This window comes from Etheostoma spectabile, chromosome 7 (genome assembly GCF_008692095.1).
Source record: "Etheostoma spectabile isolate EspeVRDwgs_2016 chromosome 7, UIUC_Espe_1.0, whole genome shotgun sequence".
Lineage (NCBI taxonomy): Eukaryota > Metazoa > Chordata > Actinopteri > Perciformes > Percidae > Etheostoma > Etheostoma spectabile.
The window spans coordinates 27,866,307-27,891,675 of record NC_045739.1 but is presented as its reverse complement, the minus strand read 5'-3'; the positions used below and the strand labels follow the sequence as shown (position 1 = coordinate 27,891,675).

Genomic DNA, 25,369 nt, shown 5'->3' with positions numbered 1-25,369 from the left:
TTTATACTCAAGACATGTAGTCAGGGAGGCCAATAATCAGGCTTCAAAAGGCTAAAATACAGTGTCAGACTAGATAACCCTTACACTTGCCAGTGGGCTAAACATTATTTTTTTTTTTTTAATTGACACTTGGATAATAAAGCTATTGATTCAGTTCTTCCCCTATTTTTTATTTCAGTAAGCAATAAATTCCAGATATAGCAAAAGGAATATTCATGGCATGCTTGCGCTCTGTAAGTCAGCCGCTTTTTCATTTAATTTTTAATTTTTTTTAAATCCAGACGGCAAAACTGCCATGATATTTTTTTACAGGTTTACTACAAGGTGAACATAATGTCTCTCCAGTCGCCCACAATGAAGGGCCCTTATGTTGAGCCGGCCATTTTAGGTTGACACGTTAAAAACAATTATTCAGTATCTTAAGAATTTTAATGTCGTTCCATGTATGGTAATTGTATTGTATCATGAATCTTGCTGAGACATTTGAACCTAGTTTGTTTTAGGGCACCAGAATCTGGATCTGCTGGCAAAAAAGAAGGCAGACATCCATCTTCTCGAGCTGTGATTTAAACCATATGTCCTGTAATAAGGCTAAGGAGAGGCTGTTGAGGGCCACTAAGTCGGCCCCCTTGGCGGAGGCTTGTTAATGTCACTGTCACGTTGTTGATCGCTGTGCCTTGAAACCAAGGGCATGAAGGGGTAGGGCACAGAGGGGAGATGGGGAAGGGAGGGTCTCTCATCATTACATTGGTCCTGCATCCACCTCCCCTAAACGACACGCCTCCTAATTTCCCTGTGAATTATTAACCTTAATAGAAAGACGACGCAGGGTCGTCCTGTCTGATGCGTCTGGAGGTCTTAGGCAAGTCAGACGTGTACATATTTTATCATATGCAGAGATACTTTTTGTCTCTCATCACACAAATTACACTCTCCGGTTTCTTGGATGACACAGACTTAAAATAAGTTCAGAATAAATTTATGTGAAGAGTGTGTGGATATAATTACTGCTGGCCTGGCTACTCTTCTTTGTGTAAATCTTTTTTCCTCATAGCATATGTCCAAAACCACAGCAGAATTACAAGAATCTAGGGCTGGGCGATATGGACAAAATCCAATATCACAATATATTTGACCAACTACCTAGATGTCGATACTGCAGCAATATTGTAGTGTTGACTATGAGTGCTTTCACAAAATATTTACTCAATGAGATTTTTGATAATCACCAGTAACGTGGATATAATGACTAAGTGGGTAAAGGCAAATAACAGAATAGTTACAACAGTCTGGTAAGTTCAGAAAATGACATCACTTTGCTGTAATTCAGCCTTTAAAACCAGTAAAAGACACCACTAATGTCATATTACCCAAAATCGAATTTCATATCAATTGTTATATCACGATGTCGATATAATGTTGATATATTGCCCAGCTCTACAAGAAGCCATGCAATATGTCTTTTAGTCTTCACCCTTTTCCACTTCACTTGCCATTCTAAGAGCTGCCCTCAAGCAGGGGAAGAAAATATGATTTGATATGATTTGCAGACTCAACACTTATCGCTATAATCTCAGATCACATTCTCTATCTTTAATAATGTAACATGCTTTGAATTAATAATTCATTTTCTACTGTCTCAGTAAGTGTAAATGTCACACTCTGTGTGCATCTGAATGACTTACTTGATCAGAGTTTGACGCAGCGCGTTGTGGATGAAGACCTCAGCAAAGGGACGTTACTGTGTACTGTGCGGTGGAGGTAATTGGATTGTTATTGACCAATATTCTACGTGAACCTTTCCTCTTGTTCCACGGTACACTGGGTACATTTAAGCAAGGATCCAGAGGATATGCAAGGATGTGTTTCACCTTTTGACACTCCTTCTGCCTTTTTTAGCTTAGATCCTGGTACCCACAGTGTTCAGTAAAGCAAGTGTTTGGTTGTCCTAGCTGGAAGCAGGCCAGTTAGGATTGCCATTTTATAAATGGGCCGCCTCTGTGATAAATGTTCTCCTGTCTTAAGATCAGGACCCTGACACCAATGCTGTGAGATAAGGCTAAGCATAGAGAAAACAGTCCCGTACAGCAGCAGTAAAGAAACTTTCCTACCAGCACTTTTCCAGAGTGGCTATTTACCTCTGATATTTATCTCTTTTGAGATAATACCTCTATTATCTCAAAAACCAAAGCATGTACAAATAACTCCTAGAGAGTTAAGGCATATTTTGTTCTTGTTTCTACATTTACAATTTTTAAATTTTGGATCAACATGTTTGGTGTTTTTTATTCTGGAAAATCGGATGAAAACAAAAACAAAAACATTTGTCACACAATTTCAACACTTTAATTATTATGGTCTAATGACTTACATAACCTTTTAGCTTAGGTTCTACTAATTGTATGGATATGACGCATTTGAAAATACTCAAAATGACATCAAAAGCAATCCCCAATGTCCGCCAAGGCACTGGCGGACCATTTCTATTGCAGAGTTCAAAGGGTTAAAGCCTTGAAAAAGTAGGCTCATGTTTTTGTCCCATCCAGTCTGCTTTAAAAACACAAAGCGCCGCCAATAATTTACTCAAGAGCCATCCTAATGATGTCTTTACTATTATCGCCTTCATTATTGTTTGATAAACAACACAAATTTGTACGATGTATCTGCTTGCTTTTCAATTATCTGTTATTGTCTGAATTGTTGCAGCTGCTGAAATGGAAGCAGCAGAGCTTTGAAAAGACAGATGGATTTGCGCTTGGCTTAGTAAACGTGTGTGTGTGTGTGTGTGTGTGTGTGTGGTGTGTGTGTGTGTGTGTGTGTGTGTGTGTGTGTGTGTGTGTGTGTGTGTTCTTCCCACCCCTGCTTTGTCGTACTTCACACATTGGCCTCATCTGGGCCATTGTTACATCAGGGGGTTTGAGTAACTTTGTTATTTTGCGCTGACTCGGCTTACTGTAGGTCAGCCGGCTCTGCTGAGCCCCATTCTGGAGCCTTCAGCTCCCCAGTGTCCCCCACAGCCACACTAGCCGCCAGGACCGCATAACTCCTGCTGCTGACAACTCACAGAGACATCTTTCTAATTTAAGACGTAATTCCCTTTTCCTGGGAGCTGTATAAAATCTATATTGCAACCATAAACAATCCATGCTTTCCTGTGAGCCTCCCCATCCTCTTTTTTTTATTTATATATATATATATGCAGAGATCTTTTTTGAGCTTTGCAATGGCAAGCAGTTTCCTTTCCGGAAAGGCCAAGCTGCGTGGAATGTCTGTGGTCATCCTGATGGAGCTTTTTTTTCTGATGGAGCTTTTTTTTTTTCTATCCTCCGTTTTTGACTGGGATGTGAATCGTGTGGATTTCTTCCAGGATCCTCATTAGCTCCTGCATTGCGTTGCTGTTCTTCCTGAGGTCCTTACAACTCAATTGAAAGTGTGGCATTGCAAATAATAAATACACATTACAACCTCAAACAGTAAACACACAATTGTAAGACATAAACTTACCATACACTATCATTTGATGATAAAACTCATATAAAATAACAAAATGGAAACATAAGACAAGGACAAACACATAGACCGCTCCACCAGTGCAGGCATCTTTTCATTTAGGTTGAACACATTTTTAGGAAGTGTATATCCACGCCTTAACACAAGTTTCTTTTCAATTTTTTATATGTAGTATCAATTGACAAGTTATCTCACAACACTTTACAGATAGAGTAGGTATAGAACACACTAAAGTTTACACATTCTATAATTTAATTTTAAAGCCATTTTTATTTATAAGTTTCTGTGCTGTTTCTGTTGCTGCCTACGTGGCAACTTTCTCTCGAGATTTAGCAACTTTTCTGACCCTTTTAGCAACTTTTAAATATATTCAAATATATTTCTGGTTCATTCCCTTGCATGCAGTCCACAGATCCTCGGTTAAACACTAAACAGCAAAGCGGAGATGTGAACGGAATGAAAGCAGGTCTTACGTGTCTCATAGAACATCCATGAACGGGAGTGGATGGCTGGCAGAAACTAATAAATAAGTTTCTTTTGAATGGCAACTTTAGTTCTAAAGCCCTTCTAGATGGTTCTATCCACAAGAATAAAGTGATTTGCATGTACCGTTGATATGAATTGAGTTACAACCGGAGTAGTCAAGGTCTCAAATACCACTTGAGCATTCAAAAATTGAAAGAACATCTCTTTAAAGTACATCTAGAACAGATACAATTAATTTTAACTTTGGGTCAAATTTGACCCCTTTAAAAAATGTAAATGTGTTTATGGGTTTCTTTTTAACAAATTTACCACAAAAAATGGATTGGATTACTTACAACGCTCTTTGCAAATACAATTCATCACTTTCATTCCTGACTAAACTCATATGTACGTTCCTCTAATTTTAACTATTAGTTAATATAATTCATAATTTCTGAGCAGAAATTACATAAATTAGGGTTGTTGACTGTGAATTCCAAACAGTAGTGTAAAACTAGTAGTAGTAGTAGTAGTAGTAGTAGTAAGGTGGTGTTCGTGAAAAACGGGTCTGAAAAAGGGACAAAAATGTCCAATTTTTGTCTGTTTTTGACCCGGGAGGACAACACAATGGTTAAAAGGCTCAAGGAGACATGGAGATATGTATACACACTTTATTCTGGAGCTGTATCTCAGTGGTGTCACGTTTTGTTTTTTTAGATTAAGGCTACTCGTTTTCCCCGCCGAGGATGCTCAAATTTGCAGCGTTATTAATACTTTTGTATATAATGGTCGGGTCCTCATCATTCCACCACTGAGACATTGTCCCAGTGTTGAAACATGTCTCTCTTTTTTCCATTTTTATTTTTTTATCTTTCCCCCAGTGAGAATCCATTTAGAGCAATGGGTACTGATTCATGACAAATATGTGAAATAATCATCATTATTATTTTTTTCTGGTTATTTATCATTTGCCTGACAGAATGTCAAAAGCACTGAATTTCAATTTTGTATTGTTCTGCAGTGAGGCTAATTATGCATGTCTCCAGCTACCGTAACGATTTGTGCTTATGAGGCTGCTCATTGTGGCAGTTCCATGTGTCTGCTGCTGCACAGGCTCCAGGCATTATTCCACTTCAGCCTGACACCAGTGTCTCCTCCAATTCCATCTCATTGCATTAGTCATTAAGCTCGGCACTGACACCACCCATCATATCATCGCCTTAATCACATCTGCAGCTCCACTGTGTACATATGACCATATCATTAACACAGACTTCCATCCCTCCTCATCCCCTCCATCCATCCTTGCCCTTACATCCTTCTCTCCATTTTATTTTTTTTTTATTTTTTTTTTTACTTACAGATTTGACCCTGTGTTTCATCCATCACACGCAGTTGTCCAGTATCGGTACAGTGACAAATGGCATTTGCTTCACAATGATTCATTCAGTGATCACTTCCACTACCTCGTATGCAAAATTATTCCTCCTCAGGGCAGGTTTTTGGGGCGGTGCGGGTAACTAACAGTGATGGAGTGCTATGCGGGTACCCAACCTTGTGTAGAATGAAAAAATAGATTAAAAAAAAATCTCACCATACTTCTGCCATTAGCCATCCGCCACAGCAAGGAGATATGGTATTGGTGGGATTTTTCTATCTCCTGTCTCCAGGGGTAATGATGAGGGAAGTGTGGCCAGCCACACTGATTATAAAAGTGTGTGTGTGTGTGTGTGTGTGTGTGTGTGTGTGTGTGTGTGTGTGTGGTGTGTGTGTGTGTGTGTGTGTGTGTGTGTGTGTGTGTTGTGGTGTGTGTGTCTGAACTTTGCTGAGGTGGTGATTACAGACACCCTGTCACCTGTCTAATAGACAACTCCCGGTCGGTGAGGCCTGGGCTGTGGTCGAAAAGGCAATAAATGACCCAAGTCCTTTTCCTAACCACTTTTCCTTAACCCCCATGGTAAACGTCATGAGGTCAAGTAAAGATGTGAAGAAGAATTCAAAAAGAATTAGGTAAACGCTACCGCGGTGGGAGGAGAATCTGAATGCCACGACGCTCGACTGTTATGCAACGGCAGATGTTATTGACGTGGCTCTGACAGGGCATATGGATACTTCTCCCTGTGCGTTCTCACAATGTTGTTTCATGCAGGCTTAATATACGTGGGCAACCCGGTGAAAAACAACTTCATCACCATTCCCCCCCCCCTTCTTAATTTGTGATTATGTTGTTTCACGTGAGGCACTCAGTGCATGTCGTTTAGTTATTATAAAACAGGGACAGTAGGCTCCTGCTTACAAATCTTTATCCACATGAATCCTGATTAGGATGATTGTATGAAAATATTTTTTTAAATGTATGCAGGATAAGCAATGTAAATGTGCTGTATTTTATATAGCACTTTTCTAGTCTTAACGACTACTCAAAGCGCTTTTACATCGTACAGGATACATTCACCATTCACACACATTCATACACTGTGGCCGAGGCTGCCATACAAGGTGCCACCTGCTCATCAGATACACACTCACACACATTCACACAACTCGGGGTTCAGTGTCTTGCCCAAGGACACTTCGACATGGGACTGCAGAGCCAGGGATTGAACCACCAACCTTCCGATTGGCAGGCAACCGCTCTACCACTGATCCACAGCCGCCCAAAGCAGAATGCGTTAAGCTTACGACTCTAGGCTACATATTCAATGTTATAATGGTTAGATGGTAGTGGGTAGGTGAAAGAAATACATTTTTAATGACAACAATATTCTCTACACACTATAAATACTAGGCTGTATTATACTGTGCGCATTTACGCGCGAGGACAGCAGCCAACAGCGCAGCTCCATTGATTATTTCATAAGCTAAAAGTTGAGTTGAGTCGAGTGTTTTCTCTGTCAACTTTATAACTACCGATCTTAGTGTTGCTGTTGATTTGCCCCACGATATCAGCTACAGTGGCATTACTGCGCGCTTGGAAACATTTTCATTTACTAAGAAACAGCCTCACTCATCATTATAGTAAATCTTTGAAGAAAACACTGATACATCACCATAATGCATCATTTAAAAGCAACAATACCATGGAACCTTTTTAGAGAGAAAAGCTAAATGATGCCTGTGGTATTTTGTTTATTTTTTTTACTATGTAGAACTACATCAGGCCATCCATCTTTTATTTTTATTGTGCTCCAGGTTGCTTGCTCTGACTAAATGATTGCAATAAGTGAATTGACTAATCTAATTCAGAAGCGCCATGGTGCACTGAAATTTGCAGTTTTATTTGCTACCGCATGCTCCCTCCGCACATAACAGCATTCACCTCTCTCAATATGTTATATTGAGAGAATATATCTAACTATTTTTAGCCCTGAGTGGAAACCTGCAGACAGGGTAGTTTCTGGACATGGATGCATAAAACGGCTTTCATCTGCTGGATGACTGCATATACACATAGTAACCTCATAAAAGTGACAGTGTGATTTTTATTTGGTCGTCACCTCATAATGTATTCATAGTAGAGTTTCACATTGCTGCCCACATTTCCTTGTTAACATATGTCGGCTATATTATAGTTTGATGCCAAAAAAAAGAAGAGCTACTCTCTTGTCTCCTTTCTGATGGATATATGCAGCTCGCTCTGCAATCCCTTGTATGATGTCATCTTCATTTTGGGGCACATTATGATGCGCCACAGTGGTCACGTCGTGGTTGTTTGATGGATTAAAAACACAGATGCCATGGCATTTTATCACTCCAGTGCAACAAAGGTCATTGCATGAACCCGTCCACTTCACACCTCTCTCTCTCTCTCTCATTGTAATGTGTGTTCTAACCTGTGTGAAAGATTTTGAGATAAACGGGAAAGTTAGGTGCTATTCTGTGAACTCGTTGATTTATCTTTTACCATTGCGGTGGCAATAACACAATCACATCTCCTGGATAGGCGAGCTGAGCTGTTCCTCAACCTGCATTTACTGTAGATTCAACACACCGGATCTTTCTAGTACACAGTATACGGATTGGGTTGCCTCAACAGGCCGGACTATTGGGATGTCTAAAGTCTGTTTTCACTAGAGCTACAAAGATTATTTAATGAATTGATTAGCTGTCAACCAATTAACTATTTTGATAATATGTTAATCTGTTTGAGTAATTTTTTTAAGAAAAGAAAGTCAAACATCTCTCACTCCAGCTTCATAAATGTGAATATTTTCTAGTTTCTTCTCTCTTCTGTGACAGTAAACTAAATATCTTTGAGTTTTGGCCCAAACAAGACATTTGAGGACTTCATCTTTGGCTTCAGATAAAACACTGATCGACATTTTTCGACCAAACAACTGATCAATTTAATCAAAACCGTGATCAAAAGATTAATTGACAATGACAATAATCGTTAGTTACAGCCCCAGTGTTTGCAATGTGGTTAAATACTAGCCCATGTGCTGCAGGGGCCCACATTATCTATGACAACAGGGATTTTGGGACATCCTCTGGCTATGGTGGATTAACCCTATCTTTAATATGCCCCCTTTTTAAGGCCTGACTGATGGTTGTCACAGTCCATGTCCTCAGGAGACACTGCAGTCTGCTGCAAGCAGAGGTTTATTTGGAATTAACACAGCTGGAGTTGATGGTGAATGACAGCTGCCGAGTCCCAACAGGGACCCACCTTAGCAGGATAAAGGTATTTCTGCTCGCTCTTTCTTCAGCGCATGGGAATCCCTGTAATGAGCTTTGCCTGGCCACTCAGGTCCTCTGAGAGAAAGGTGATCTGCTGCTGGCTGTCCACACCACACTGACAAGATATTACTGCAGAATCAAACATAATTACAGGAACATGTCAGCATCAGCTGGGCTGGAGCACCATGGCTGTGACTGGGGCTGCAGCTAACGACTATTTTCCTTGGCGATTACTCTGTTAGCCATTACAAGTTTGGAAAAGTACAAAAGTGGAGTTTGAAACATAGGACTGGATGGCATTTCATTACCATCCTCTTTTCTCCATTGTCACTGAATAACTGCAGGCAATGGTCCTTTTCAAATGACTTTTAAGTAGATTAAGTAGATTAGGGCTGTCCCCAGATACCATTTTTTTGTGCCTCAAAGCTTTGGTACTAATCAATATTGAATATGCAAGGTTTCTGATTGGCCAGTGACCTCACCAGATAACTCAACATGTCTCCGTTCTCGGCAGAGATGAAGAGACGGGATAGCGCTGCATACGATATAGCCAACGGCTAGCAGAGATTAGCTGCTTAATCCCAACAAAACATAGCAGTGAATTCCAGCCCGCATTTTTTTCACAGATTATTTTATATAATTGCTTTTTTTCATTTGTTGAGGACTCTGTTATTGCATTATGAATATGAAAACCCCACAAAGTATTCAAATCCCGAAATTGAAAATCAAATATAAATATAATATATATGTCTAAATAACAAATATCCGAAAAGTTGAATATTTGAAACCAGCGTAGACGTGACAATGCAATGTGGCAGCTAATCTTTTACTTGACCCTTACAAATTATGTTTAATGTGTGGGCAGAAGATAATAAAACACTTTTTTAGATGATCCAATTTAATATTTGCCTGTAAATTGACCAGACCCAGTGTTGGGTTTTTAACTTACTACTTTGGAACATCTCTAAGACCATGTAAACCTAAAGCTGCCCGCTCCCAACAAGAGGCAACAGTCTGCAGCACTGGCCGAGCCTTTGTTTTCCAATCTCTCCCCAGTATTACTCACAATTTGCTCTGCTAACACTTTTCAAAGTTTGACTTTAATTTTGAACCTTTTTGCCAACGCTTTTAAGGTAGGAGTGTGAGATTGAGATGGAGGATATTTATGGTACTTTCACAGCCGCCATTTATTTCACGTTTAGGAAATTCACCCAAGCGTTTTAAAGAAAATCAGAATTATTCACTACATCTTTTAAAATTATATCATTATTTTAAAGTATCATCATCAAAAAAGGTGCTTTGGTTGGCATCTTCTGCTGGAATTATAAACTTTTTGGGGATTGTGGTTCCTTCATTGCCATATTCAAACCATAATGCTGGTGTTGATGTGCCTGTAGAGTAGGGCTGGGCGATGGGGAGAAAATGAGATATTGAAACCTCGATATTGATATTGCAGCGATATTCTGGGGTTGACAAATGGTGCTTTAACAAAATCTCTTCACACTTTGGTTTTAGATAAATAATCATCAGACATTTTGTCTACATTACTAAGTGGGGAAAAGGCAAAAAAAAAAGCAGCTAGAGGAGTCTGGTAAGTCCAGAAAATTACATCACCTTACTGTAATGCAGCCTATAGAACCAGGAAAAGACACCATTATGTCATATCACGATGTTACAATATCCAAATTCTAGGACAATATCTAGTCTCATATCACAATATCAATACAATATCAATATATTGCCAAGCTCTGCTGTAGAGCAGAGTTCAAACATTAGAAACTTTACTGTCCCGAGGGAAATTTGTCTTGGGAAAAGAGTAGCGCTGGAAACAGCATCATACACACACACATGCACCATACATTAGCAAACATTAAGTACATAACAGTTGTACAGGATGAACAAAGTAGGGTTAGGCACATATATTTTTATATCAATAGAGACTAATACATCTAGGATTTGGAATCTTAATATTATTATGAACTAGCTTTACCTGGTTAAAGGCTGCATTGACAGATTAAAGTGATCGGAATTTCTGAACTTACACAACGTTCAGTGCATATATTATTGCCTTTTCCACTTAGACATTATGTAACATTACTGTAAGTTATCAAAATTAGTGTGAAGAAATTCGTTGAATTGTCACAACCCTAGAATATGCACCTGAATACGTATATCGAGGTCATTTGGTTAATGAATACAAATAGAAATCGTGATATTCTGATTTTGTTGCCTATTTGCCCTAGCCCAAGAGCATTAGAATAGTACCTATTTGACTCAGGCGCTGTAATTGTTTCATTAAATTATATTATGAAGACAAATTACGCATCTGAAGTTACCCAAGTCTTGCTCTTAGTTGTTAAGATAAAAGGATCTGTGATTTCTGATTAGCCAGCAAATACTTAGCCTTCTCAAGGCTGATTCCTAACTGGAGAATACATAGGTCTCAACGCTAACTTTTTCTTAAGTTCAACATGTAGGTGGGATGTTCAGTACTTTTTGAAGTGATATTGTAGTCTTTAAATTTTAGCGATGAAGGATAAATAGCTTTTTATTTTATTAAAGGAACTAGGAGACATGTCAGGAGTGATTTTATTTGAATAGATTTTTTTTTTTTTATCAGATAGAAAAGGATTTCTGCTTCAAACCATTTTTTGTAATTGTTTATACTTTAAACTGCAGGGTTCCAGGTACATTTATTGTCATTGCACAACAAGTGTCCCGCTGAATCCAGACAGACCTTTTGGAGAATTCACTCCAATCAGCTATAGAGCGACTCACATTCGGTAACTGCTATTACTGTTGGTGTACAGTGATACTTGGAGCTAATTTACTACAATCGTGTTATGAATACAAAACATTATGATGTTTTCGATTTGAAAATACGTTTTCTGTTCATCAATAAAGTCAGCGATGTTGAATATACAGTACTGGTGTTCAGTTCGGCGTGCATGTGAACCGTGGATTAATTGCAAGGTTTAACCATTATAGTGTAAAATGTGGTTTCACTGCCGCTGTTAAGCCGCTTACACATGATCAGAGGTCAAACCGCGAGGTACTGTAGGGCGCAGAGCACAGAGGCAAAGTGCAGAGCAGGTATACGCCAAAGGAGAGGGTCATGCAGGTCATGCGTAGGTGGCTTTACATGTACGGGAGACGGCTGTCTCTGGATAGCAATATCGTTAAAGTGGTTTACGTGTGGTTAGTTTGAAACCCCACGCAGACAAGGCTCTACTATTTGCAGGCTCACTGAGCCTATAATGATGAGCTGAAAGCGGCCACTCCGAGACACGGTAAATGTGCTCTAGTAACAAAGATGGAAAGACAACATATGAATTGTTAATCAATATCACATAAACTACACCACTGCTCCTGGTCTTCTGCAAATGTTTTTTAAATTATATTTGGGGATGCAGTTTTGAAGCCTCTTTTTTTATGCTTTTCCGAAAAAAAAGAAAAAAAGTAATCTCCCAAGTCAATACTGTCGGTCCTATTTGACAAACATTGTTCATTGTTCATAACCCAGAAAACAAAAGTAATTTCATCTGCTTCTGATGAAACCTCCTCTCGCCAGTAATAGCACTGCAGGCTTACTCCACAGATACAATTATCCAACTGGCCTTCTGGCTTAAAGCCAAACAACAGGGGGAGAATGGCACCAGGTATTAGGAACGTGAAGCCAACCAGCTTCTTCTGCTGTGTTATTCTATAGGAAAAGACTGCTTTGTAAGAAACTGAATAGTAAGGGGAGTATTGCATCCTTTCTTGTACCCAGGTGGTCTTTGTTAATATGATTGAGTTGAGCTGAATTAATGTGTGATTTTAATATAAGTTGTCTGTAGGAACAGTTTGTATATTTACCAAACCTGGGTTTGGGTATAGCCACTCCAATCTATTTTATATTCTACAAGGTAAAATGCCAGAGCGACTGTCTGAATGCTAATGACTGCATCTTTTGGAATCTGTTTTAATCACGACTTGAATACAGGATCTAAAGAGGTAGTGAGACGATGCTACATTCCTTACATTATAATATCCAGACATAACAGAGCTGGTTCACATCGAAGTACCAAAACAACCCAAAGCAGTCCTGAACTAACAAGGCATCTGTCCAGTAAATGCAAGTTCTAAAGTAAATGACCTCAATGCAAGTGGCAGGTCTGTCCTATTAAAAGGTCTCCCGTCCCAGTCTTTGTCTCTGTGTAAACAGATCTTTAAAAGGCGATGAGGTTGCCTGGCCTGTGCTGCTTTATCTGCAGAGTTACGATTGTCTGGAGAAGATGACCCCAAGCTATTGATTTGTGATCACACACACACACACACACACACACACACACACACACACACACACACACACACACACACACACTCACACTCACACAATCACACAATCACACACTCCGTTTGGTTTACTTTCACTCTTCCGTTGGCCTTCTAAAGGTTATTTCTGGTGAGCTCATGAGGGTTGCAGAGACATGAAATCAGACTTTGAGAACTTGTGCATCAATATCCACATGAAGGAAATGTCTCTTAACAGGTACACCACAAAGTCGGAGAAAAAATAAAAATTGACATGGAAAGCCATCTGGACAATTACCTCGGCACAGCTTTTCCTCCACTACCTCGCTGTTTCTTGTCACTTACCAGAGGCCTGACTGTGTCAAATCAATGTCAAATTTGGATGTTAATAGAATCTTAAATTATTCAGCATGCAGTTTAGCCCATTTGAACTATTTCCAGGCTCTCCCCCCAGGGTCTGCCCTAACTCCAAGGTGTGTTCAATCGAAGGTATACAGGATTAAATTTGAGGGCTGATTAAAAAAAAAAAAAAATATATTATTAAAACATTTTGTTAAAGCTTTAGTGCGTAGTTCCTGTCTCCCCCCCCCCCCCCCCTTCCCCATGAGGAATACTAAGTACACTGCCCGATACAAGCCATCCGTGATCACGCATACACCCCCACCCCCCCCACGCAGTTGCTAGCAACCAAGGAGGACTGAAAAACACAATGGAGGTAATTGTCTTCACTCGAGTTTCTGCGCGAGAAAGTCACCGGACGCCACAGTCTTCTGAACATAATTATACTGAGAAATCCAGAGAGAGTTGTGTGGAGCTGATAGTCTTCATTAGCTTCGTAGCAACTCATTTGGCAACGGCCTGAATGTAACGGACGTTAATTAATATCAAAAGTCAGACACCAAAGCTTTAAATTGTTTCTGTAAATTGTTTGATTGTTAATTGATTACCTAAAACTAAAGCTGAGCGAAAATATATACAGTATATATTTTGAAGATTATTTTTTGTGCAGTTTAGGCTTTTATTTCTATAGGACAGCTTAGACATGAAAGGGGAGAGAGGGGGAATAACATGCAGCAAAGAGCCGCGTGTTCGAGTCCGACGCTGCGTCACGGAGCAAACCTCTCTATATGGGCGCCAGGTGAGCTAACCAGGCGCCCCAATATCAGCATATTTTTGACCAAATACATTATTGATATTTCAGCATATTGTAATTGTTAATACACTGAGATTTTTGATGAATAATCATCAGTGATGTGGATATAATGTATAAGTGGGTAAAGGCAAGTAATAGAATTACTGCTAGAAAAGTCTGGTAAGTTCACTTAACTGTAATGCAGCCTTTAAAACCAGGAAAACACTATATAGACATATATTACAATATCCAAAGTTGAATTTGATTTCTAGCCTCATAGATGGATATAATATCAATATATTGCCAAGCCCTACTTGAAACCCTAGAATAGAATAATAGTTACAGCAGTTATATGATAGCATAAGATAGCATCGTTGAACGAGGAGACTTGTTTAAAGGTAAAGCTCTACTAATACATTGTTTGTAGATCGTATAGAGGAAAGATAAATTCATAAATTGAGACCAATATTTACAATAATCCATTTCAATCCAGACCATAATAACTCTGCTTCTATGGGTCCTCTGGTCTCAGTGCTAGTGGCAGGGGGAAGGTGCTGCTTTCAGAAGCTGGAACCTGCGTTGACAGGAGATATTACTGCGAGGATGGGGATTGGGGATTGTGTCCTGAGCAAGGTCACAATCGGTGTTGGGCAAATTACTCAGGAAGTTTAATATTTTACTCTTTACTTATTATAAATATTACTTAGTATGAAAATTAATAAGTTATGTTACTTGTTATAATACTATATTATTTATCCCCCCCAATTTACATAGACCTATTAAGTTGTTTGGTCAAGTTTCACACAGGCTTACATTATAAAAAAGGAAGCGGCGACGCAGAATCCCATCACCATAGTAACTCGCTCTGCCTGTGTGCACAAGGCGAGAGAGGAGAGGGGATCGGCTCTGCTCACAGCGACATGTTGGATGTCGTCTATGGTCCCACTTTAATCAAAGCCTTCATATAAAGACAATACTTCCAGCTGTTGAAAGTATTTTTTGTAGCTGACGGGCCCTGGCTGGCCTGCGCGCTAAATTACGACAATCGTAAACGTCAACCTCATTAAATAAGAAAGCCTACTTGGGTTAAAAAACAAATCCCATTCGGGTAAACACAGTAAAGCAGTGTTACTTGGATTAGTAACTGTGATACAATTTCTGTTTTGGAAATTGTAACTTCTTACACTAAGTAACGCGTCACTGCCCAACACTGTTTATCATAGTTTTCGAATGTCCAATAAAAAAAAAATTGTACTGAAAAAAAATAATTATAATTAATAATTATACTGATACGTGTATTTGGACAATGCTGATTACAATTAATATTGAATATGTTGAGGTGATGTTAACGGTGATGATGATGATGACGTCAGGGGGTGTTAACTCTATATTTAGACCTCACCTGAGCCAGGTGTGTGCGTGTGACTAGAGAGCGGAAGGAAAATTAGTTTTCAACCGCATTTTGTGAGACAAGCGTTTATTTCATTGTTTAAGACAATTTTATTTATGTTTCTGTTGCAGTTATAGAATAAAGAAACGGATTATTGTGACACTACGAACGAATGCGCGTTGTTTTACTGACCGCTCCTACAGTTTTATTTTTGACATTTCCATTTCCAAAGTGTCTCGTCTCCTCGTCCGTCCACTTCCATCTGTCTTCGTTGACACCCGCCATGTGTGCAGACAGAGCGGAAATACTGGGGGGAAATGAACTAAAACTTAGTTTTGTGTCGGGTGGCAACCTTAAAATGACGTAAAATTCAATCGCAATTCAATATTTATTCGTAAAATGACGTTTCCATCAGCGTTTATTGCATAAGCCGTATATCGGTCAAGATAAAATCCGATGAGACCAAACGTATTTTATTCCATCGCATTTTACTGTTTCCATAAGGCACTTGTTATTCGATATCACTTAATTTGGATAAAAACGTGTGTATGGAAACATAACTAGTGTTTGTGTATGCTTTATGGTGCAGGTTGGCACATTTATTTTTTGTTGCCGTTTGTAGACCCTGGGCTGTCTACAGAGACCGCAGTTATTTCACAGTGGGTTCTAGCCTAAAACGCGTGACATTGCTTAGAGCAACTTTAAAGCCCAAAAAAATTACAACTGAAATGAGTTCTGTTCATTTTAATCTTATATTCGTTTTTTAACCTGCCAAAATAGTTTCAGTTTACTAAAAAAGATAATGAAGTCACTCATATTTTTTTCAAACTGTAACATGTTAAACAAATGTTAAGGTAATTTTTGAGAGATTTAGATACTTTCCAAATTATGTTCACATTATTTTTAATAAAATGTCAACCATTCCTCAATTCCCCTATGCTTCGCCCTTCCTCCTTTATCTCACTAAAATGTTTAGAGCATGCAGCTACTGTTCTGTATGTTAGCTTCCTTTGAGCTTGCTAATGTACCTGAAACTTTCTTTGAGAGTGGCGGGATGACAGCGCTACAGGGCAGATAGCACCTTTGCACACACCACTGTGACAGTCTCCAGTTAGATGACAAGGGCTTAAATCCCTTTATCACAGTGACCTTTTGAAGGCACGCCATAATCATTGCAGCGTTACTTCCAGGCCCCGGTGCTGGGTCTGTGCTGCTGCTACCCTGAGGTGTCCATGTCATTTAGCGTGTAAAATATAACCACGCAACTTAAACGTCATCTGAAAGCTGGTATGGGTCAGAGCCACTAATGGACTGCAAAGCTTTTTTGTTGTTGTTGTTGGATGTAATTTAAATGTTTCACATACGGAGGTCGTGGTATTTTAGATGCAAGGAGAATACCAATGACGAGGGGGGGTGCTTTTATTCAGATGAAAGAGGATGGAATTTTATTGGTGAGGGACAGTGGCTGACTCGTGTGGACTGTGAATGGGCTAGGGGCATCATTTCAGAATATGATTTATTATCGCAGAGAAAAAGAGCTGAAACTTTCATCGAATCACCAAGAAATAATTCATCATTTTTTATTAGTCTCAAGTATTTGGTTTGCTATTCAGCCTCAGGCCATCCAAATAAACACAGAGGAGGAAAGCTGAGACATTGGACCTAATGGCTGCGACAGAGAGACGGACTCTGAAATGTTCCAGATGTTTTTATGATTAGACATAATGGCCTTCTTGAAATGGCAACTGAGGCTGTAGCCAGCAACTATTAAACTGTCTATTTGCAGCCATTTGAGAACAATGTACTGCCCCGGAGAATACTTAACATCTATCAAGTAATTAGAAAGGCCTGCACACCATATGTAAAATCAAGTCTTGAAATCCTGAATATGAGAAAATGAGAGTGAATGGTAGTGGTAGGTGGCGGTCGTTGTTATTGTTACGTCCATCTGTCCATATCACACAATCCCATCGATTGGCCCGTCCTCTAACAATAACACACAGACAACCACCTACTCACACTAACGCTATAGGCGTCTGCCGGTTTAAAACACCACAGTAGAGGTTTTAGAGTTTTGGCCATGATTACCAGACGTTCCATTGTTTTCCTTGAATCAAGCAACAGCTTAATTCCACGGGGCCCGACCATCACACCAGTGATCAGCTTTTAAGTGATGTTCCATTGAGACGCAAACAAGTAATGACAAGTCCTTTGTACATCATCAAACCTACGCTTTGACTTATGGGATCTTTCAGCCAGCTGGTCTGAAAATGCCTCGGCATATGTCTCCGACACGCTGCATCCCGTTTTTTTTCTTTCTTTCTTTTTTTCTTGACCTTGAAAGCATTTTCCTACTGTTCCATATGCATGCTTTTATGGAACCACGTGTCACTGTTAATGCCGTCGGTGCGCTGTCGTGTCAATTTGACGCTTTAAAATATGTGACAAGCTTTGTGAACAATAAAGCCCCCACACTTCAATCACGCACACACATACACACACACACACACACAGAAAGGCAGACCTGCACACACAAGCAGAATTTTACATACAGTACACGCCCATGCGTACAGTCTCTCAATCATGTGCAGACACACAGGATATGTAAAAATAGAGAGGGGTGGGGTGTCAAACAAAAATTGTCCTGTTTAGCTGGATGAGACACCTCAAGCAAAAGCCTGTATGCAGCGTTTCTTCCCTGGAGCACAGTCATTAAATGGACTATATACCCAACAGCGGATGGGCCAAATATTAGTTTTCTCCATCTCCCTCAGTACATAACTAGAGGGGTTCACATTACCCCTCCTCCTCCTCATCCTCCTCCTCCTCCCTGTCTCCCTCCCTTACCCCCGAAATTACTCCGGCGGTCATTACCTCTACAGGATTGATGTTTTCTTTTCATAAAGCACCACGCTGATATCCCACAGATTCAGTATTAATAAAATATGAAGGCCATTAATATTCCCAGCATTCACATTTTGCTATTATTGCAGAGGTGCTAGTGAAGCCCGTGGCTGGCCCAGTCTGTCAATCACCCTCCAGGTACGCCGCTGCCTCTCTGCCCCGGTCAGGCTGGAGGTGAGCGCCGCTGACAGACTTCAAGCAGCTCCCTCAAGAGCATTAAAGGGCAGCGTATGACATAGGCAGCTCACGTCTCTGCATTTAGGACATCCTTGTTTTAAGGTAAACTGTGTTTAGAGGACAGATGATTTCTGTTGAAATGCATTTAGTTTGAAGTGTCCCTGATCTCTCCGTTTTTGATTGTAGACCAGCAAATATCAACTGTCCTCTAGCATGAGCTCCACACTGTCCCAGAGGTGTTACAATGGGTAGACATGGTGTTCTCTGGGTTGCAGAATGTCATTTTTACTTTTACACTACATTACTTCCAGACAGCATATGGAGAAGCTCTGTTAGGTGAGTAGAAGTTCAACTTCAACTTTTACTGATATCTTCTGGTAATTTGTGTTGCAGCAACGCATACATGTACTGTAAGCCAATCAGACACAGCACAATAAAAGACAACTAAAGGAAATCCACATTTAAGTGGAGCACTGGAAATAAGCAAATGGAATACATAAATCACATCATTTAAAGTAATTAGGTCCCATAATCCATAATTAGGGTGCCAGTTATTCCATCATAAAGTGCTAATGCAGTCTAATGCAATCATGATAACACAGACATCTATAAAAAACAACCTAATAAAATCTGAGCAGCAAGTACCATCGCGAATAAAACTACAACCAACCCATACAAATCTATATCAGTACAATCAATAATAAGACTAAAACAGACCCTAATGGGGTCTGTCTGCAGTTCTTTATGTTCTCCCAGTGCTCTCCATGGCATGCTCCTCAGTATGTCCAAATTCATTTCCAACGATAAAATAAATAAGTCAATAACAACTGCACAAAAGAAACAAAACGACTTTTTATTACTGCCAGGCAAGGGCGTTACTTTGGCTTCAACACTGGGGGGGGGGGGTAAGATCTCCACAATAATTTTTGTCTTTTCTGCATCAAGTTATGGAGCACCTTTGTTTATTTATTATTATTATATATTGGGGGCAGCACACTGGCCAGTTTTGATTAGACCTATGCTATCAGCTTGCACAGAATATTATGAGGAATAAGAGAATTGTGTTGTGTCTCCTTGCAATTTAAATTTCTCCTAACTTTTCCCTTTTCGTACAAAACAGAATGTTGTTTCTCTGTTTGGTTTTAGCTAGCAGACTGGACAAAGAGCATCCAGAGAGAACTATATGTGCACACATAGCCTAGTCTGATTGCCTGGTGTTCCTTTCTCTGTCATCGTAGCATAGGTTGTCTAGCGCTGTGGCTCTAGGTGGGTTTGTCTGACAGTCTTTAAACATGACAGATAAGAGAGAATAATTAATTTATCAGAGCAGGCCAGGCTTTAATCCCTGGTGTCCTGGTGATAAGGGAAGGTTTCTTCTCCCCTGATCCCTGTGCCGATAGGGGCTTTTTCCTTGGCGCTTTCCCGTTAATAAGCCTGTCAAAGAGGCACACAACTCTGGGCTCTGTCCTGTACAGGTTATCTCGCCGCCACACGTTCCCATCTCCTCCCTGACAGCCGACAGCAACCGGGTCGCTGGGCCTTTGAAACCCTGGGAGAGCAGGGCCTGTGGGCGTCTCTGCGAGGCGGCCCTGTCATTTAAACCGTCTAATTCAAACATCAGGTGGGTCTGAACCCACAGGAGACGCTGGTAATAAAGAGAACAAAGTCCTGACAGACCAATGGGCAGACCACACTCTCGCCAAAAGCTAAATTTGAATAATTCTCTTTTAAGGCAAATAAAAGTGCAGGTACTGTATGTTTAGTGCAGCTCCTTTCCCTGTATGCAGATCCTCTCTCTCTCTCTCTCTCTCTCTCTCTCTCTTTCTTTCTTTCTTTCTTTCTTTCTTTCTTTCTTTCTTTCTTTCTCTCTCTCTTCTCTCTCTCTCTCTCTCTCTCTCTCTCTCTCTCTCTCTCTCTCTCTCTCTCTCTAAACCCTCAGTGAAATTGACTGGTTGCTTGAGAGATGAAATGTGTGGGGACATTTTTCGCCCAGCTATAGTATGAAGTGTACTGCACGTCTGGATGGTAGAATGATGAGGACTGTGTTGAAGCTGTGTCTGGCGGGAAATGGGCTCATCGTGTGGCATAAGCCTGTAGCCTTGGAAAGATGGAATTCTCAGTATATGTGCAGTAAGCACCTTCAATTTGAATGACTCAAAGAAAATATTTCAGAATAAACGAACATATAAAATTGTTTTCTGAAAGTCTTGCCAGTCGACATTAATTGAACAATATTTCTTTCTCAAGGCTTAGCCATTTGGTGGAGGAGAGACAAACATTTGAAGCTAAATCTTGAGGACATACTGTGAATATACACCGCGTTACAGATGCAACAACGATATTGGCTCATTTAGTTTTTAATTTGGGGGCTGAGTGGCCCGCTGAGTGAGTGAGGAGGACAGTGCGTATCTCAGGGCAGCAGCAGGATGTCTGCTAAGCAGCAGTGTGCGTGGTGGCCTTCGCTGCACTGTGCTCCTTCATCATTTCCCTAAAGCCTCACCTATTTTGCAGGCTGACTGCATACATTATCATATTTTATGTGGGTCATGAAAGGCACAAAAAAGTTGCACTGCTCGAAGAGTGAGTGTGAGTGTGAGTGTTAAGCTCCAGGGAGAAAATCATAATTTTTGGTCAATATTGAAGTCACAATTTTTATCCCAATTACTAATTGCCTTTTGGAAAGGTGTTGCATTTGTTCAACTTAAAAAAACAGTTGAACAAATCAACACTGTGAAATTTCCCTTAATACTTTTTGAATTGACCTTAAAGGTACCATGGCATGAACATTTCACTTTGTTTTTCTTTTAACATTAATATGCGTTCCCCCAGCCTGCTTATGGGCCCCCCGTGGCTTGAAATGGAGATATGTGTAAACCGAGCCTTGGGTATCCTGCTCTGCCTTTGAGAAAAGGAAAGCTCAGATGAGTCTATCTGGATTCTTGCCCCTTATGAGGTCATGAGGAGCAAGATTACCTCCCCTTTCTCAGCTTTGCCCGCCCAGGGAATTTGGCCCACCCATGAGAGAGAAACATCATGGCTTTCAAACGAGCAAGGCCACACCCCCAGCCTACACCTTGCCCCCCCCCCAATGAGCTACAGACTCAGAAATGGCACATACTAAGGAAAGCTCATTGTGGGACTGGCTCCAGTGGCTGTAATTCTGCACCAAGGCTGAATTTTGGGAAAGAGACTTCAGATACAGTATTAGGGGACCACTAAGGTCTATATAAAAGAGACTTCAGATACAGTATTAGGGGACCACTAAGGTCTATATAAAAGAGACTTCAGATACAGTATTAGGGGACCACTAAGGTCTATATAAAAGAGACTTCAGATACAGTATTAGGGGACCACTAGGGCCTATATAAAAACATCCAAAGAGCATCATGTCATGGGACCTTTAAAATAATAATGAAAAAATAGATTCAAATGTTTAATTGGTATTAAATAATAAACACAAAAAGATCAACTGTTGTAGTGCACTTTTACATTCTTTTGAAAATGGGTGGGAAACAAAATACAAAAAAACGAAAATAAATTAAATGGAAACAAATCTGTCATAAATCTGTCACACAAGACAAAATAGTTTTTTAATAGTTAACTTAAACGTAATGTTGCGAAATAATTGTTTTTCTTGAATATATTGGAGCCGATATCGCTAATTGCAATCAAAATTCTATTATTTGTACAGCCCTAATTGTTTGTAGTGTACCATATGCATAATATTTACAAGTACAGTTAGAACTTGATTATTTGGAATGGAATAAGGACGGCGTTACTACCTTAGACATCTTCACTTGTGCTTCTTCTCTGACCATATAACGTATATGACATATGATTTTGTAAAATCTGCTCTTTGATTCACTTTTATTATTGATCTTGTGTGCTTTTCATTTTATCTTTCAACCGGCAGACCAGTTTACGCACAACAATCAAGTCAAGGTCAGTTCTGAATGATTTACTTTGTGTCCTCGCTCTGCCAGTCTGTCTCTATTTGTCTGTCTTCTGGCTACCTGGAGCACTTCAGCTTTTTCGATCTGTCCGGCTCAGAAAAAGAAAAAAACATTTAGCCAATGCCACTCCTTATCTCTCTCGTTCTTCTAATCTCCTGTGAGCTGCAAGAGTGGAGGCAGAGGGGGCTGTCATTGTCCAGGGATGTGAACCTGCAACCTTTTCAATTTCACCCCGCGCTTCAAAGCCCTTCCGCCTGGACGATCTCACGTCCTGGACAAAGGTGCCATTTGCTTTTCATTTCCTCCACGATAAGAGAGGAGAGGAAAAGTATTGTATATTGTAATGCTCCCTCACCTTTCTGACATCAGCAAAATTGAGGTGCAGGCAAAAGATCAATACAAATTAAAAGTAAATACAAAAAAAAGCCAGTGAAGAAGAGGAGATACATTACCATGTATAGAAAATCCATCCAGCCACAATGCTTTGTTTTTTCAAGCAGACTGATCTCATGATGGAGTATGTCCGACACGCAAATTCGTATGCCATTATTGGTATGTTATCAAGACGCACACTCGCTTTTTAGCGTGTTTATCAACACCATTTGGTCTCCTTTGACTGACATTACCTTGCAATTGCCATAGTGAGTAATATGAAAAGGCAAAAAACCTGGGTAGGGAGGTTGGTCGGGGTGGTGGACGGGTAAAACACAGGACAGAAGACCGGGGATTGTGTCCCGCACGTCACGATTCCTAAACTCAACCATTTTTTTTTTTTTCACTAAAGCCAACCCCGTTCTTGTTTTTCTAAACCTCAACCGGTTCTTCTTTCCCTAAAGTTAACTGTCGCTTTCTTCTTCCGATAACACGGCAAGTGGCGTGTAGGTTTATGTTCGCTGTATACAGCGTAGAGATACACGCGGATATCTCAATATGCGTACAGATAACACGCCACTCGGCTTAAGAAAGTTGGCGTGTATTTTTACGCGAAGTCATGATGTCATGTTGCTTCAAGAAAGGTTGAGGACAGAATTGGAAACATTGGTACATCTTTTCAGAATGACATGTTGAGTGTCATTCAGTGGCGGTGTTGTTTGTGCGCCACCATACGGCAGCTGGTGTCACCAGTAGGCTGTGTGTCATTCCTCATCTGGACTGGTTTCACTGGGGTCCCAGCTGCGGGGTCAATGTGGCGGTGAAACAGTGTGTGTCCTCACGCACGCTGCTTTTATTTTTGTGCAATGAGCCCCGCGACTACAGTTTTAGCTTCCAGTGTTGATTTATTGCATTCAACGTCCTTGCTCGTATTTTTCCAACCGGACATTTCACTTTTCACCATTTCACTTTACTCTCCTGGCATGCTCTCCGCACTCCTCTGCTGCAATAGAGGAAACCTGCAACCTGATATATCATTAGAGTGGCAATATATACACAACATTAAGCAAATTACATCTGGCTGGCAACATGTTCCAGCGCCTAAGCACACCTCACGGCGTGGCAGGTGGTCTTGCATCGATCAAACGCAAGACTGCCGGGATCGCTCGGCAGAATGAGGAAGACGGCTGCTCGTGGGGATTGTGCTTCTCTTCCCACCATTCTGTTGCCTTAAAAGTCCTAAATTTCCATAGGAATGGCTTGATGGTGTTGCACCGATCCACGGGGGTGCATAAGGGTAGAGAAAATGAAGTTTATTTTAACACCTACGCTTTGGTTATGTCTTCTCTAGGAGTAAATGTTGAGGTACAGCAGTGAAAGAGGTATAAAAAATGTTTAATCTGCACAAACTTTGAAGTAACTGCATACGCATAAAAGAGCCCAACCGATAAAGGATTTTTAAGACAGATACAAATATTTGATTATCAAAAAATCCGATATGCCGATAAATCGGCCAATATATATTTAAAAAAAAAATAATCTAAAAACGCGTTACAAAACATATACCAATTTCCCTATCATTAGTTATTTATAGTTATTGGAGTTCTCACTAAAATATTAGAATAATTTGTATTATTATCACAACAGAACAGATGAACATCAAAATATATCAAAGTTCTGGTTAATAAAATGTAGAAAAATGTACAAACTTAAGATATGAAACTTCACAATTCACATTCACAAAAAAAAATCTGTGTTGCCAACAGGGATGTTGTAGAGCGCCCTCTGGTGGACAAACTATGCAACGCCAACGCTTATAACATAGTTGACAGTCCGTTTTTATTTTTTAAATATTCATTTATCGGAATCAAACAAATGATTTTTCTTTTTAAATGAATATTGAAAATATTTTCTTTTAAATCTGCCATTAAAAATAACGATACAGATATATTGGGAAATGCCTATTATCGCCCCACCAATAATATCAGCCCGCCTATATATCGATCGGGCTCTGACATATACTGTATGTGGGGCTATTACCTATAGTGTAAAGCTAAATAAAACCTAGACTTTAGAAAAAGTATGCCTCTGGTACATGAAGAAAAGGTCAAGGGTTTGCTCATCTTCTTTTATCTGGCTTTTTAAAATTATTTTTTAAATTCACCATGGTGTCCAAGGCACTGCCTAATGGCCAAGGTTTTGAGGGTCAAGAACAGAGACACAAAGTAAGACTGGGTTATACATTGGCGTCTACAACCCCTTATCCATCAATGTGACTGTAACTTATTCCCAGCCCAGTACCCCTGGCAATTATGTCCACTTCGTATTGGATAAATCTGCACCTCACCTTTTATATCCAAAGCCATCTCTTGTCAGAGTTTATTAGAGGAGGCGGATAGTACTTTATGGAGATTAGGGTAGTGGATGGGCTCGTAGTAGGGCTACTCAATTAGGAATAAGGAAAAAAAAAAGTAAAAATTATTTTGGTCA

The 25,369-nt window shown here is 40.0% G+C and overlaps 1 long non-coding RNA gene across 1 annotated transcript; it reads right to left on the bottom strand.

The window, feature by feature from the left end:
- Window positions 1-1,109: 1,109 nt before the first annotated feature.
- LOC116691985 (uncharacterized) lies at window positions 1,110-25,059 on the bottom strand. Its single transcript, XR_004332607.1, has 3 exons — window positions 25,044-25,059; window positions 10,093-10,194; window positions 1,110-1,143 (listed from the first exon to the last, which is right to left on the bottom strand). It is a non-coding gene; the product is annotated as an uncharacterized LOC116691985 (long non-coding RNA).
- Window positions 25,060-25,369: the final 310 nt, after the last annotated feature.